Here is a 16239-nt window from a genome sequence, read left to right on the forward strand (position 1 = left end):
GCTCAGCTTCTTCCTACTCCTTTTCGGACGCGCTGTACTGAAACAACTGGAATTATGTGATGCATTACATTGTATTGTATGCATGTTTGAAATAAACTGAAACTGAACTGAACTGAATGATAATAATAATAATAATAATTTTAAAAAAGGTCTAGATAGCTTTAAATCAGGGGTCTCAAACTCAATTTACCCGGGGGCCCCTGGACGCGGAGTCTGGGTGAGGCTGGGCCGCAAGAAAAGATTTCTTTAAAAAAATGCAACATGGCGGTCGGCGGGTAATAGTTGGGAAAGTACCTGGATAGCAAGAGCAAAAAAGTGACGGCTCCTGGAGTGTTATCCGGCGTCATATAGAAATACATATAGTGTTTATCGTGTGAGGCACTGCAAATTAAACAATAAAAAAAAACTAACGGTATGAATTGGTCCAGGTTATCGGGGACTGTTATTACTGACGGACAGGTGTCGCTGTGTGACTGCAGCCAGGCAGGTAAGAAAACCCTCGTCTCCATGGCAGCGGCTCTGTCGCTTTCACTCCTTTGCCGCTTTTCCACTAACGCAGGGGTAGGCAACCCAGAACGTTGAAAGAGCCATTTTGCACCCAAATAGCACAACGCTGTCAAGCGCCATTCATATAAAACTTGCGGGCCGCGCTAACATTAAACTTTCATATTAAGGTGGGGGCCGCAATATAACGTTTTGCAGGCCGCGTGTTTGAGACCCTTGTTTTAAATGTTTTTAACTGTCACGCCTGTAAGTTATGTTTTGGTTTTGGTCATGCTATGTTTAGTTTTTGGACATTCAGTCACGTTTTTGCACTTCCTGGTTTTGTTTGTTTCCATGTCAACTCATTACTTTTCACCTGTCACGTCACGTCCCTGTTCTCAGCCTCACCTGTTTTCACTAATCATCACAGCTATTTAAGTCACTCTTTTTCTGGTCTTGGTCCTGGGATCTTCACACTCGCACGCACCCTACCCATGCTGCACCCAACCTTCACACCCTCGTCCACAGTTCCATGCCGTGTAAGTTTATGTATTCATGCCACAGTGCTAGTTGTGTTTTGTTTGTATATAGTCATGCCATCGTGCTGTTTCTGTTCATAGTTCATTCATGGCAATCGAGCAAGTGTTTTTGTTTCACGTTTGTACTGTTTAGCCAAGTTTCTTCCTCCATTGTGGGCGCTTTTTGTTGTTTGTTTGATTATTAAATAAACAACCGTGTACTCAACGTCTCTGTCGCTTTCACTCCTTTGCCGCTTTTCCACTAACGCAGGGGTAGGCAACCCAGAACGTTGAAAGAGCCATTTTGGACCCAAATAGCACAACGCTGTCAAGCGCCATTCATATAAAACTTGCGGGCCGCGCTAACATTAAACTTTAATATTAAGGTGGGGGCCGCAATATAACGTTTGGCAGGCCGCGTGTCTGAGACCCCTGTTTTAAATGTTTTTAACTGTCACGCCTGTAAGTTATGTTTAGTTTTTGGACATTCAGTCACGTTTTGCACTTCCTGGTTTTGTTTGTTTCCATGTCAACTCATTACTTTTCACCTGTCATGTCACGTCCCTGTTCTCAGCCTCACCTGTTTTCACTAATCATCACAGCTATTTAAGTCACTCTTTTTCTGGTCTTCGTCCTGGGATCTTCACACTCGAACGCACCCTACCCATGCTGCACCCAAGCTTCACACCCTCGTCCACAGTTCCATGCCGTGTAAGTTTATGTATTCATGCCATTGTGCTAGTTTTGTTTTGTTTGTATATAGTCATGCCATCGTGCTGTTTCTGTTCATAGTTCATTCATGGCAATCGAGCAAGTGTTTTTGTTTCACGTTTGTACTGTTTAGCCAAGTTTCTTCCTCCATTGTGGGCGCTTTTTGTTGTTTGTTTATTAAATAAACAACCATGTACTCAACATCTCTGTTGCTTTCACTCCTTTGCCGCTTTTCCACTAACGCAGGGGTAGGCAATCCAGAACGTTGAAAGAGCCTCACAATACGAAGGTCCTGCAGTCCTGGGTTCAAATCCAGGCTTGGGATCTTTCTGTGTGGAGTTTGCATGTTCTCCCCGTGAATGCGTGGGTTCCCTCCGGGTACTCCGGCTTCCTCCCACCTCCAAAGACATGCACCTGGGGATAGGTTGATTGGCAACACTAAATTGGCCCTAGTGTGTGAATGTTGTCTGTCTATCTGTGTTGGCCCTGCGATGAGGTGGCGACTTGTCCAGGGTGTACCCCGCCTTCCGCCCGACTGTAGCTGAGATAGGCGCCAGCGCCCCCCGCGACCCCAAAAGGGAATAAGCGGTAGAAAATGGATGGATTGTACTGTTTAGCCAAGTTTCTTCCTCCATTGTGGGCGCTTTTTGTTGTTGTTTATTAAATAAACAACCATGTACTCACGTCCACGCCGCACTCGTGCTGATTCTCATCTGCATCGAGGAAACAATCCACGTCCAAGCCTTGTTGTGACATCAACAAATATATCAATTTAAGGGCTTTTGTACTCTTAATCATTCTCCAATATTTGATTGATAATTGTAAAAATTTAAGCAAATTTGAAAATTTAGGCTTCACTTTCATTTATCTTACTTGCCGTTTTTAAGCAATTTTGTTTGTTTATGATTCGCTTCCGGTATCCTGGCGCTTCCTTTTTAAAGTCGGCGAGCTGTCGGACTATACCATTTCCTGACAGGGGGGGGACATTTTATTTATTAGTTATTCCCATGAGCAACATGACATCTGATTATTGAAAGAATAATACACGTAAATGAAAAACGTACTCTATAATTGTAACTACTGTTTGTTTGAATGTTAATTTATGGTGAGATAAAGAAAAAGGGCACATAATTTCCGACAGCGCACCCCCGTGCGTGTGGACTGTTGCCATGTTCCCACTTCCATGGGTGTGGTGATTAGCTTGCTCGGGGACATTCTTGGACAAATGTGCCCACAGCGGCGTCAGCTGGGAACTTCCACACCGCGCCGTGAGACACACTTTTAGCCCTCCTTTACACCTTCTAGTCTGCTCGTCGTTTGACAACAGCCCGGCGGGACACGGGAGCACAAGAAGCGGGGGGAAATAAGGCAGATCCAGGTAAGGACGCGCTGTGTGCAATATCATGATATTACATATCTGGCGACAATCATAATAAATATCATGTTACTACATCTGTAACAACATTGTAATAATATGTTTTTTTCCTGCTTCGGCAGTCACCCTTTGGTCTTGTCGCACAGCAAAAATGTCATTTTAAGCCGACTAATTTAACATACATAACATCCACAATCTGGGCTTCCCAACCCCTTTCAGTAAGGGTGGGCGATACGGACTGCAAATGTTGGTATCGACCCCATACCAAGTGGAGGCAGTAATTATTGTGTGATTACTCCAAAACGGGTTTCTACACCAAAATTCATCTATTTGTTATTTTTCTTATTGTTTCCTATTGTTCTCATATGGTTTTGATGTAGTTATTATTATTGTTATTGTGTGAATGCTCCAAAGCATTCACACACATGTTTTGTACCCCAAAATTCATCAATTTGTTATTATTCTTATTGTGTGAATGCTCCAAAGCATTCACACATATGGATTTCTATAACAAAATTAATCTATTTCTTAGTATTTTATTGTTTCTTATTGTTGTCATATGGTTTTCTCCACCAAAATAATTATATGTATTATTATTATTAATGTGTGAATGCTCCAAAGCAGTCACACATATGGTTTTTCTACACCAAAATTCATCAGTTTTAGTATTTTATTGTTTATTATTGTTGTCATATGGTTTTCTACACCAAAATTCATCTATATTGTTATCATCGTTGTTTTATTGTTATATGTTTTTCTGCACCAAAATTAATATATGTATTATTATTATTAATGTGTGAATGCTCCAAAGCAGTCACACATATGGTTTTCTACACCAAAATTCATCTATTTCTTAGTATTCTATTGTTTCTTATTGTTGTCATATGGTTTTCTGAACCAAAATTAATATATGTATTATTATTATTGTGTGAATGCTCCAAAGCATTCACACCTATGGTTTTATACACCAAAATTAATCCATTTCTTAGTATGTTATTATTTCTTATTGTTGTCATATGGTTTTCTACACTAAAAATAATCCATTTATCATCATTGTTTTTTATTGTTGTCATATGGTTTTCTGCACCAAAATTAATATATGTATTATTATTATTGTGTGAATGCTCCAAAGCATTCACACCTATGGTTTTATACACCAAAATTAATCCATTTCTTAGTATGTTATTATTTCTTATTGTTGTCATATGGTTTTCTACGCTAAAAATAATCCATTTATCATCATTGTTTTTTATTGTTGTCATATGGTTTTCTGCACCAAAATTAATATCTGTATTATTATTATTAATGTGTGAATGCTCCAAAGCAGTCACACATATGGATTTCTATACCAAAATTCATATATTTCTTAGTATTTTGTTTCTTATTGTTATATGGTTTTCTGAAACAAAATTAATATATGTATTATTATTATTGTGTGAATGCTCCAAAGCATTCACACCTATGGTTTTATACACCAAAATTAATCCATTTCTTAGTATGTTATTATTTCTTATTGTTGTCATATGGTTTTCTACGCTAAAAATAATCCATTTATCATCATTGTTTTTTATTGTTGTCATATGGTTTTCTGCACCAAAATTAATATCTGTATTATTATTATTAATGTGTGAATGCTCCAAAGCAGTCACACATATGGATTTCTATACCAAAATTCATATATTTCTTAGTATTTTGTTTCTTATTGTTATATGGTTTTCTGAAACAAAATTAATATATGTATTATTATTATTGTGTGAATGCTCCAAAGCATTCACACATATGGTTTTCTACACCAAAATTCATCAATTTCTTAGTATGTTATTGTTTCTTATTGTTGTCATATGGTTTTCTACACCAAAATGCATCTATATTATTATCATCATTGTTTCTTATTGTTGTCATATGGTTTTCTGCACCAAAATTAATATGTGTATTATTATTATTAATGTGTGAATGCTCCAAAGCAGTCACACATATGGTTTTCTACACCAAAATTCATCTATTTCTTAGTAGTTTATTGTTTCTTATTGTTGTCATATGGTTTTCTGAACCAAAATTAATATATGTATTATTATTGTGTGAATGCTCCAAAGCATTCACACAAATGGGTTTTCTACACCAAAATTCATCAATTTCTTAGTATGTTATTGTTTCTTATTGTTGTTATATGGTTTTCTACACCAAAATTCATCTATATTATTATCATCATTGTTTCTTATTGTTGTCATATGGTTTTCTGCACCAAAATTAATGTGTATTATTATTATTAATGTGTGAATGCTCCAAAGCAGTCACACATATGGTTTTCTACACCAAAATTAATATGTGTATTATTATTATTAATGTGTGAATGCTCCAAAGCAGTCACACATATGGTTTTCTACACCAAAATTCATCTATTTCTTAGTATTCTATTGTTTCTTATTGTTGTCAAATGGTTTTCTACACCAAAATTAATCTATTTTTTGTTATTATTGTCATATGGTTTTCTGCACCAAAATCAATCTATTATTCTTATTGTGTGAATCAGAATCAGAATAATTTTTATTTGTCCGTTCCAACATGTACAAGACACATCAGAACTGAAATTACATTTTCGGCACAGTCTCGCTAAGAGAAGACATACCTTACAGGGGGGGGGGACAAGACGAGACCGCCGACGGATCAGCCGGTTACAGCGCTCCTTAAAAAGATAAGAAAAGGGTGACATTAGCATTCACACATATGGATTTCTACACCAACATTAATCTATTTCTTAGTATTTTATTGTTTCTTATTGTTGTCATATGGTTTTCTGCACCAAAATTCATCTATTATAATTTTTATTGTTTCTTATTGTTGTCATATGGTTTTCTACACCAAAATCAATCTATTTGTCATTATTCTTATTGTGTGAATGCTTCGAAGCAGTCACACATAGGGTTTTCTACACCAAAATTAATCAATTTATTATTATTATTGTTTTCATATGGTTTTCTACACCAACATTCATCTATTTATTATTATTTTTATTGTTTCTTAGTGTCGTCATATGGTTTTCTACACCAAAATCAACCTATTTGTCATTATTTTTATTGTGTGAATGCTTGGAAGCAGTCACACATATGGTTTTTCTACACCAAAATTAATCAATTTATTATTATTATTGTTTTCATATGGTTTTCTACACCAACATTCATCTATTTATTATTATTTTTATTGTTTCTTAGTGTCGTCATATGGTTTTCTACACCAAAATCAACCTATTTGTCATTATTTTTATTGTGTGAATGCTTGGAAGCAGTCACACATATGGTTTTTCTACACCAAAAATCATCTATTTATTCTTATTCTTATTGTTTCGTATTGTTCACATATTGTTTTCTACACCAAAATTCATCAATTTGTTATTATTCTTATTGTGTAAATGCTCCAAAGCATTCACACATATGGTTTTCTACACCAAAATTAATCTATTTATTATTATTATTATTATTATTATTGTTTATTATTGTTTTCATATGGTTTTCTACACCAAAATTCATCTATTTTTCTTATTGTGTAAATCAGTGGTCCCCAACCTTTTTGTATCTGCGGGCCGGTCAATTTGTCCGGGGGGGGGGGCTTTTTTTTTTTTTTCCTTTGTCATGAAAAAGGGAGGTTTTTGTGGTTGGTACACTAATTGTAAGTGTGTATATTTTTTATGTTGATTTAATGAAAAAAATAAATAAAATAAAATAAATAAATATATATATATATGGTGGTTGGGGACAACTGGTGTAAATGCTCTGAATCATTCACACATATGGTTTACCATGAATTGAAAAAGTAAAAACGTATTGGGGTGTTACCATTTAGTGGTCAATTGTAGGGAATATGTACTTGAACTGTGCAATCTACTAATAAAAGTTTCAATCAATCAATGGTTTTCTACACCAAAAATGTATCTATTTATTCTTATTGTACTTATTCTTCTTCTCCAGATTTCGGCGCACTCTACCTTCCACATTTTTCACCCAATTTAAACCATTCCAACTTCAAACTGTTCAGCCTATTCAGCCCCCAAAAATGCCAAAGTGTAATATTTGATGTGAAGTAATTGGAGCCTTAAATAGGTCAATAATTCACAACAAAAATGTTGTATTATTATTTTTCAAGTAATGACAGTTTAAAACAATCCCACTAAAATTCTCAGGGATCCAACTGGGCTTTAAAAATAGAACATTTTTGGTTTTACTTTCAACACGTAAGTCTCTTGATCAACTTCAGACCTGCCTATCAATATAAAGTTAAACAAATTATGTTTAATGCCCTTTTTTGTCAAAGAAAACCCAGTTTTTTATGGCAAAAACACAAAAATATGCGATATTTCACGGCCAAAAATGTCAAAGTGTAAAATTTAATGTTTAGTCATTTGAGGCTTAACTAAGTCAATAATTCATAACATTGATTTTGATTCATTATTATTTTTTGAGCAAAGACCATTTTAAATGACAACAAATACCTAGATTGCAGCTTTGTGTAAACAAAGTCAACATTGCAATTTTTCTCATTAAACTTCACCTTTTTGCTCTTTTATCCCACATTTTAAGGTTGTGGGTTTTTTTTAAATTATTTTTTGCATGGAGAGGAGCCAGATGAGGTGGTTCGGCCATCTGGTCAGGATGCCACCCGAACGCCTCCCTAGGGAGGTGTTTAGGGCACGTCCAACCGGTAGGAGGCCACGGGGAAGACCCAGGACACGTTGGGAAGACTATGTCTCCCGGCTGGCCTGGGAACGCCTCGGGATCCCCTGGGAAGAGCTAGACGAAGTGGCTGGGGAGAGGGAAGTCTTGGTTTCCCTGCTTAGGCTGTTGCCCCCACGACCCGACCTCGGATAAGCGGAAGATGATGGATGGATGGATTTAAGTTGCTCCAGTGTCACAAGATGCGAAACTTCCGATCGTTTGGTCCGCACATTTTACCGGCGATGCTAAAGCAAATATGGCCGAATGGCAGTAGACTACAGACTGTGGTGAAGTAGGCCGGCTTCGTCGCGTGAAGAAGCCTACAACTTTCGGTTGTGTTTTCCGCTCCATTTGCTGAATGGTAATATACGATATATATATCTTGATATTTTTCACCGGAAATTAAAAACAAAACAGTCCTAGTTACCTGAGATACTAAAATAATGACTTACAACAGGGGTAGGGAACCTGTGGCTCTTTTGATGACTCCATCTGGCTCTCGGATAAATCTGAGCTGACACTGCTTAACACGATAAGTATTGGATAATTCCTCTTGTACTCAAAGTGTTAAAAATAACGTTCAAAATATAAAACATGCTCATGCATTTGAATCCATCCATCCCTTTTTCTACCGCACCTGTTCAAGAAGTTGCATTAAGGGTAAGAAGTGATTTATTTATTATTGGTTAGTTTAGGGCTTGCCCTCCTGGGGGTTCTTCAGACCACCAAGCACCGACATGAGAGTCTGTTTCAGGGTTACAATATTGTTTTATTTTTCAATAAGTCTCTCAGTTGCTTTCCAGCAATTGTCTTTTTCTCTTTCGTTCTCGCTCGCGCTCTGGCTCCATCCCCAACCCTGTCTCTCCTCCTGGCTGCTGCTTATAACAGAGCGACAGGTGATTAGATAACAAGGCCCAGCTGGGCCATCTACGCACCTGTCGCTGATTTCGAGGTCTCGATGCAGACCCGCGGGCCACGCCCCCTCCACAGTTAGCTTCAGAATATCAATGTTATTACAAGGACTAGGAGACCTATTATACTCTAGAAATGTTGGTCTTACTTAAAAATTCACGTGTTTAGTTGTGTTCAGTGTTAAAAATATATATTATATGGCTCTTACGGAAATACATTTTGAAATATTTGGCTTCTTGGCTCTCTCAGCCAAAAAGGTTCCAGACCCCTGACTTACAAAGTCAAATTATGACTTACTGTAAGTAAGTCATAATTTATATTGCTTGTCTTTCTCTCAGACAGACAGGGCTTTGCCTTCCGTAACACACACACACACACACACACACACACACACACACACACACACACACACACACACACACACACACACACACACATCGCACGTTGAGCTAACGTTACACTAAAAGGTAATTAGCCTTCACTTAAAGGACTGCGAGCGAGCTGAGCTGCCGCTTATGTTTCTAGAACGTCAACGGGCTCATAGTGATGTTAATAGGGGCGGCATAGCTCGGTTGGTAGAGTGGCCGTGCCAGCAACTTGAGGGTTGCAGGTTCGATTCCCGCTTCCGCCATTCTAGTCAATGCCGTTGTGTCCTTGGGCAAGGCACTTTACCCACCTGCTCGCAGTGCCACCCACACTGGTTTAAATGTAACTTAGATATTGGGTTTCACTATGTAAAGCGCTTTGAGTCACTAGAGAAAAGCGCTATATAAATATAATTCACTTCACTTCAATTCACAATAGTAGTTGACTGGCAGGTGTTTTTTTATCATTTGGGAAGAGTCCGCTGCCTTACCTGCGAAACACCTTTTCTGGTCTCTCAACGTTACATGCGCTCTGAATACACACTGCTGATTGGCTGTTACCTCTCTGCGTGTAACCAATCAGATGGTTGTGTGGGTGGGACAATGCTGAGTGCTGCAGAGGCAGAAATAAGCAGAGAAGCTTGATAAGACTTTGACTGATTGAAACTTTTATTAGTAGATTGCACAGTACAGTACATATTCCGTACAATTGACCACTAAATGGTAACACCCCAATAAGTTTTTTAACTTGTCTAAGTTGAATAATTCCACTTGTACCCAAAGTGTTAAAAATAACGTTCAAAATATAAAACATGCTCATGCATTTGAATCCATCCATCCTTTTTTCTACCGCACCTGTTCAAGAAGTTGCATTAAGGGTAAGAAGTGATTTATTTGGGTTCCCTCCGGGTACTCCGGCTTCCTCCCACTTCCAAAGACATGCACCTGGGGGTAGGTTGATTGGCAACACTAAAATTGGCTCTAGTGTGTGAATGTGAGTGTGAATGTTGTCTATCTGTGTTGGCCCTGTGATGAGGTGGCGACTTGTCCAGGGTGTACTCCGCCTTCTGCCCGATTGTAGTTGAGATAGGCGCCAGCGCCCCCCGCGACCCCAAAAGGGAATAAGCGGTAGAAAATGGATGAATGGATGGATGGATAGTTTAGGGCTTGCCCTCCTGGGGGTTCTTCAGACCACCAAGCACCGACATGAGAGCCTGTTTCAGGGTTACAATATTGTTTTATTTTTCAACAAGTCCACGTTAATCAATTCATGGTAACTTTTTATTGTTTGTTTTTTGTTAAGACTTAAACGCTGTGTTGTTGAGGCGGCCGCCTTAACAACAAAACGCTGCGGGAAATCCTGCACTCACTCAACTCTTTTGACCAAGTTTTATTTCAAAAATAAAATGACTAGATTTACACACAGTGTACTTTCATTATCAGAAGAAATATTACATCTTTGTTTTGTCTTCTTATAAAGTCAATGTGTTCCTATTTAACTGTTTAAATACATCTATCTTATTCGGTTTTAATTTGTGAAGGTTTCAAACTGCTTTTTGAAATGGTAAATTAACAAAAAACGGGTTTGGGGTGCATCACTTCCTGTTTATATGACGTCAGGGGAGTTCACTTCCTGTTTTCATTATTCCTGTCTGGCTGAAATGAGATGTTCTTATTTAAACGGGGATAGCAGGTCCATTCTATGTGTCATACTTCATCATTTAGCGATATTGCCATATTTTCGCTGAAAGGATTTAGTAGAGAACATCGATGATAAAGTTTGCAACATTGGTCGCTAATAAAAAAGCCTTGCCTGCACCGGAAGTAGCAGACGACGTGCGCGTGACGTCACGGGTTGTGGAGCTCCTCACATCTGAACTTTGTTTACAAATGGAAATGTGCTGACTCTCGTGATATCGCCCTGTCTCCACTTTGTTCGCGTCACGGTACTCGATGTTTTCCCTTGGCAGTCAGCAGGCCGGGTCTGGACACAAACACTGATACGAGACGACTCGCAATCCAAGATTACAAGTTGTCCCTTTGCCCAGATAGAAAAGTGCAACTTCAGCACAATTGATAATAACTATAGCAACGGCCTTTAAAGGCCTACTGAAATGAGATGTTCTTATTTAAACGGGGATAGCAGGTCCATTCTATGTGTCATACTTGATCATTTCGCGATATTGCCATATTTTCGCTGAAAGGATTTAGTAGAGAACATAGACGATAAAGTTCGCAACTTTTGGTCGCTAAAAAAAGCCTTGCCTGTACCGGAAGTAGCAGACAATGTGCGTGTGACGTCACGGGTTGTGGAGCTCCTCACATCTGAACATTGTTTACAATCATGGCCACCAGCAGCTAGAGCGATTCGGACCGAGAAAGCGACAATTTCCCCATTAATTTGAGCGAGGATGAAAGATTTGTGGAGGAGGAAATTTAGAGTGAAGGACTAGAAGAAAAAAAAAGGGCGATTCAGATGTTATTAGACACATTTCCTAGGATAATTCTGGAAAATCCCTTATCTGCTTATTGTGTTTGATTGATTGATTGATACTTTTATTAGTAGATTGCACAGTTCAGTACATATTCCGTACAATTGACCACTAAATGGTAACACCCCAATAAGTTTTTCAACTTGTTTAAGTCGGGGTCCACGTTAATCAATTCATGGTGTTGCTAGTGTTTTAGTGAGTTAAATAGTACCTTAAATTCGCAGGGGTGTGGCCACGGGTGTTTTGACACCAGAGTCTCTGAGAGAAGTCACGGCAGCTGCAGGAGGTCGCTGGCTCCGCTGATCTCCGGTAAGAGGCGACTTATTTCCACAATTTTTTCACCGAAAACTGCCGGTTGACATGTAGTCGGGATCCATCTTCGCTTGACCGCTCTGATCCATAGTAAAGCTTCACCTGTGGGAATTTTAAACAAGGAAACACCGTGTGTTTGTGAGGCTAAAGTCTACAAGCTTCCCACCTCCATCTTTCTTCTTTGACTTCTCTGTGGTGGGGAACCTTGACTGTTCCATAGTAAAGCTTCACCGTCATCTTTTGGGAATGTAAACAAGGAAACACCGGCTGTGTTTGTGTTGCTAAAGGCGGCCGCATTACACCGCTTCCCACCTACATCTTTCTTCTTTGACGTCTCCATTATTAATTAAACAAATTGCAAAAGATTCAGCAACACAGATGTCCAAAATACTGTGTAATTGCGCGATGAAAAGAGACGACTTATTTCCACAATTTTTTCACCGAAAACCGCCGGTTGACATGTAGTCGGGAACCATGTTCGCTTGACCGCTCTGATCCATAGTAAAGCTTCACCTGCGGGAATTTTAAACAAGGAAACACCGTGTGTTTGTGTGGCTAAAGTCTAAAAGCTTCCCACCTCCAAATTTCTACTTTGACTTCTCTGTGGTGGGGAACCATGTTTGCTTGACTGTTCCATAGTAAAGCTTCACCGTCATCTTTTGGGAATGTAAACAAGGAAACACCGGCTGTGTTTGTGTTGCTAAAGGCGGCCGCATTACACCGCTTCCCACCTACATCTTTCTTCTTTGACGTCTCCATTATTAATTAAACAAATTGCAAAAGATTCAGCAACACAGATGTCAAAATACTGTGTAATTGCGCGATGAAAAGAGACGACTTTTAGCCGCAAGTGGTGCTGGGCTAATATGTCGCCTCCAACCAATAACGTCACAAACATGCGTCATCATTCCGCAACGTTTTCAACAGGACACTTAAAATTGCAATTTAGTAAACTAAAAAGGCCGTATTGGCATGTGTTGCAATGTTAATATTTCATCATTGATATATAAACTATCAGACTGCGTGGTCGCTAGTAGTGGCTTTCAGTAGGCCTTAAGACAGGGGTATGGAACCTGCGGTTCTAGAGCCAGATGTGGCTCTTTTGATGACTGCATCTGGCTCTCAGATAAATCTTAACTGACATTGCTTAACACGATAAGTAATAAATGATTTCGCTGGTAATCACAGGGTTAAAAACAACGTTCAAAATTAAAAACATTCTCATGCATTTTATTCCATCAATCCAAGAAGTCGCATTAATGGTAAGAAGTATTTCATTTATTATTGGTTAGCTTCAGAATAACAATGTTATTAAAAAGAATAAGAGACTTATTATACTCTAAAAATGTTAGTCTAACTTAAAAATGCGCCCATTTAGTTGTATTCAGTGTTAAAAATATTGGTAACACTTTAGTATGGGGAACATATTCTAAGTAACAAAGACTTAATTAAGAGTTATTTGGACACTAGGGGACCATATAAGGGTTTGGGTTACTAATAGGCAATAATTCTGAGGTTATTGAGGGAAAACTCTTAGTTAATGGCTTACTGCTTGTAAAATAAGGCCATGCAGAAAAAGGTATTAATAAGTACTTAAACATGACAAATTAAGAGCCAATATGTTACGAATTTGCATGTTAATAAGCAATTAATTAATGGTGAATATGTTCCCCATATCAATCAATCAATCAATCAATCAATGTTTATTTATATAGCCCCAAATCACAAATGTCTCAAAGGACTGCACAAATCATTACGACTACAACATCCTGGGAAGAACCCACAAAAGGGCAAGGAAAACTCACACCCAGTGGGCAGGGAGAATTCACATCCAGTGGGACGCCAGTGACAATGCTGACTATGAGAAACCTTGGAGAGGACCTCAGATGTGGGCAACCCCCCCCTCTAGGGGACCGAAAGCAATGGATGTCGAGCGGGTCTAACATGATACTGTGAAAGTTCAATCCATAGTGGCTCCAACACAGCCGCGAGAGTTCAGTTCAAGCGGATCCAAGACAGCAACGAGAGTCCCGTCCACAGGAAACCATCTCAAGCGGATCAGCAGCGTAGAGATGTCCCCAACCGATACACAGGCGAGCGGTCCATCCTGGGTCTCGACTCTGGACAGCCAGTACTTCATCTATGGTCATCGGACCGGACCCCCTCCACAAGGGAGGGGGGGACATAGGAGAAAGAAAAGAAGCGGCAGATCAACTGGTCTAAAAAGGAGGTCTATTTAAAGGCTAGAGTATACAGATGAGTTTTAAGGTGAGACTTAAATGCTTCTACTGAGGTAGCATCTCGAACTGTTACCGGGAGGGCATTCCAGAGTACTGGAGCCCGAACGGAAAACGCTCTATAGCCCGCAGATATCAAAGTATTACCAAAATATTATATGGCTCTCACGGAAATAAGTTTTTTAAATATTTGGCCTTCATGGCTTTCTCAGCCAAAAAGGTTGCCTGAAGACAACACAGTCTGAACACATTCAGCTGGTACAGGTTTAGACTTCAAAGGGAAAAGGCGTTAATGTTTCTCGTTTTTTCCGGTAGCATTTAAGCTGGCGCTAGCATGCAGTGTCACCGGTTCTCAATCGGGGTTTTACAGTCATCTTAATCGTGGGAAATTTGTCAATACAGCGTTGTTTTTTTTTACGTCCCGACTGTACGTTGTTATGTAAGTGTATTTTCCTCATAGTTGTCCTGTCTTATATAATTAACGCTCATTGAATGGCTGCCAGGAAGGAAGTGGTGCTAACCAGTCTTACTGGACTCACCAGGCAGGGTTATTTCCTCGACGATCTGGATGTTGGGACTCCTGGTCATGTCGACGCCACCTTGGTTTGTCCTGAGTAGGGACAAAAAAGACTGAAGACTAGGGATGTTTGGACAAACTATCTCATTTGAATGTGTTTTCTTTAGTTTCATGACTATTTATATAGTATTTTGTCACTGAACGCATCAAAACTCTGACACCTGGGAAGTGAAAGCCATTTCAGTTGACTACCTCTTGAAGCTCGTTAAGAGAATGCCAAGAGTGTGAAAAGCAGTAATCGGAGCAAAGGGTGGCTACTTTGAAGAAACTACGATATAAACATGTTTTCAGTTATTTCACCTTTTTTGTGAAGTACATAACTGCTATTTTTATGGGTTTTTTTAATTCAATAGTGGCACAGTAATGTGGACGTTGTACCGATCCGTTGTGGTGAAGAAGGAGCTGAGCCGGAAGGCAAAGCTCTCAATTTACCGGTCGATCTACGTTCCCATCCTCACCTATGGTCATGAGCTTTGGGTCATGACCGAAAGGATAAGATCACGGGTACAAGCGGCCCAAATGAGTTTGGATCTCTCCCTTAGAGATAGGGTGAGAAGCTCTGCCATCCGGGAGGAACTCAAAGTAAAGCCGCTGCTCCTTCACATGGAGAGGAGCCAGATGAGGTGGTTCGGGTATCTGGTCAGGATGCCACCCGAACGCCTCCCTAGGGAGGTGTTTAGGGCACGTCCAACCGGTAGGAGGCCACGGGGAAGACCCAGGACAAGTTGGGAAGAGCTAGACGAAGTGGCTGGGAAAAGGGAAGTCTGGGTTTCCCTGCTTAGGCTGTTGCCCCCGCGACCCGACCTCGGATAAGCGGAAGAAGATGGATGGATGGCACAGGGGTTAGTGCATGTGCCTCACAATATGAAGGTCCTGAGTAGTCCTGGGTTCAATCCCGGGCTCAGGATCTTTCTGTGTGGAGTTTGCATGTTCTCCCCGTGACTGCGTGGGTTCCCTCCGGGTACTCCGGCTTCCTCCCACCTCCAAAGACATGCACCTGGGGATAGGCCCCTCCCACCTCCAAAGACACGCACCTGGGGATAGGTTGATTGGCAACACTAAACGGTCCCTAGTGTGTGAATGTTGTCTGTCTGTGTTGGCCCTGCGATGAGGTGGCGACTTGTCCAGGGTATAATTCCGCCTTCCGCCAGAATGCAGCTGAGATAGGCTCCAGCACTCCCTGCGACCCCAAAAGGGACAAACGGTAGAAAATGGATGTATTGGGCTGTACACTTATTCACAGTTCCAACCTACGCTCTAAGGTACAGTCCCACGTGCTCTTCTATTTATTTGGGAGGTCGCTGGTTACATCACTGAGGCTGCTTCTGAAGGAAAGGGTGCCATTTCTGCAGCCCCAGTTAGATACTACATGTGATCATTCAGAAATGGAAATGTGCTGACTCTCGTGATATCGCCCTGTCTCCACTTTGTTTGTGTTACAGTACTCGATGTTCTCCCCTGGCAGTCAGTAGGCCGGGTCTGGACACAAACACTGATACGAGACGACTCACAGTCCAAGACTGCAAGTGGTCCCTTTGCCCAGATAGAAAA

The 16239-nt window shown here is 40.0% G+C and overlaps 2 protein-coding genes and 1 long non-coding RNA gene across 6 annotated transcripts in view; 1 reads left to right on the forward strand and 2 right to left on the reverse strand.

The window, feature by feature from the left end:
* actl6a (actin-like 6A) overlaps positions 1-2606 on the reverse strand; it is a 50307-nt gene extending 47701 nt beyond the window's left edge. The window contains exon 1 of the mRNA XM_061883047.1: positions 2397-2606. The gene's annotated coding sequence lies outside the window, so the exon portion shown is untranslated. The remainder of the gene's footprint in view (positions 1-2396) is intronic.
* Positions 2607-2899: 293 nt separating this feature from the next.
* LOC133540443 (guanine nucleotide-binding protein G(I)/G(S)/G(T) subunit beta-1-like) overlaps positions 2900-16239 on the forward strand; it is a 50363-nt gene continuing 37023 nt past the window's right edge. The window contains exons 1-2 of one of the 2 annotated variants that reach the window (XM_061883050.1): positions 2900-3090; positions 11787-11871. The gene's annotated coding sequence lies outside the window, so the exon portion shown is untranslated. The remainder of the gene's footprint in view (positions 3091-11786; positions 11872-16239) is intronic. The other variant, XM_061883048.1, reaches the window with a different exon arrangement.
* LOC133540444 (uncharacterized) overlaps positions 5714-16239 on the reverse strand; it is a 33015-nt gene continuing 22489 nt past the window's right edge. For 2 of the 3 annotated variants that reach the window (XR_009803634.1, XR_009803635.1), the window contains exon 6: positions 13410-14721. This is a non-coding gene — a long non-coding RNA (uncharacterized LOC133540444). Of the gene's footprint in view, positions 5771-9561; positions 9684-13409; positions 14722-16239 lie in introns of those variants that run through there. The other variant, XR_009803636.1, reaches the window with a different exon arrangement.

This window comes from Nerophis ophidion, linkage group LG22, assembly GCF_033978795.1.
Source record: "Nerophis ophidion isolate RoL-2023_Sa linkage group LG22, RoL_Noph_v1.0, whole genome shotgun sequence".
Classification (NCBI taxonomy): domain Eukaryota; kingdom Metazoa; phylum Chordata; class Actinopteri; order Syngnathiformes; family Syngnathidae; genus Nerophis; species Nerophis ophidion.